Source organism: Wasmannia auropunctata, unplaced genomic scaffold (genome assembly GCF_000956235.1).
Source record: "Wasmannia auropunctata unplaced genomic scaffold, wasmannia.A_1.0 LD336053.1, whole genome shotgun sequence".
Classification (NCBI taxonomy): Eukaryota; Metazoa; Arthropoda; class Insecta; order Hymenoptera; family Formicidae; genus Wasmannia; species Wasmannia auropunctata.
In genome coordinates this window covers 170,136-170,716 of record NW_012026837.1, presented here as the reverse complement: position 1 = coordinate 170,716, position 581 = coordinate 170,136, and the positions used below count along the sequence as shown (strand labels likewise).

General features: G+C 45.6%; 1 protein-coding gene across 2 annotated transcripts in view; it reads left to right on the top strand.

Moving 5' to 3' along the window:
* Positions 1–581, top strand: part of LOC105450913 — an 11,971-nt gene that overhangs the window by 9,812 nt on the left and 1,578 nt on the right. The window lies entirely within an intron of this gene.

Genomic DNA, 581 nt, shown 5'->3' with positions numbered 1-581 from the left:
TAGATCGACGGCGACGACGTAGACATTCACTTCCTCGACAGCGAAGAACTAGACTATACCTAGACACTTAATTTCTCGACAGCAAACACGTAGACACTCACTTCCTCGACGATGACCACAAGAGAGTTGTGAAAGAGAGACGAGAGAGTAGAGAAACAGACGAGAATGTCGTGAGAGAAACGAGAAAGCCAGGAGGAAGACGAAGGACAAGATTGAAAAAAGGGACAAGATTGAAATTTTGCGAAGAAGAAGACACTTCCTCGACGACGACCACAACAGAGTTGTGAGAGAGAGACGAGAGAGTAGAGAAAAAGACGAGAAAGTGGTGAGAGAAACGAGAAAGCCAGGAGAGAGACGAGAGACAAGATTGAAAAAAGGGACAAGATTGAAATTTTGCGAAGAAGAAGACACTTCCTTGACGACGACCACAAGAGAGTTGTGAGAGAGAGAGACGAGAGAGTAGAGAAACAGACGAGAAAGTCGCGAGAGAAACGAGAAAGCCAGGAGAGAGACGAGGGACAAGATTGAAAAAAGGGACAAGATTGAAATCTGTCTCTTATACACATCTCTGAGCGGGCTGG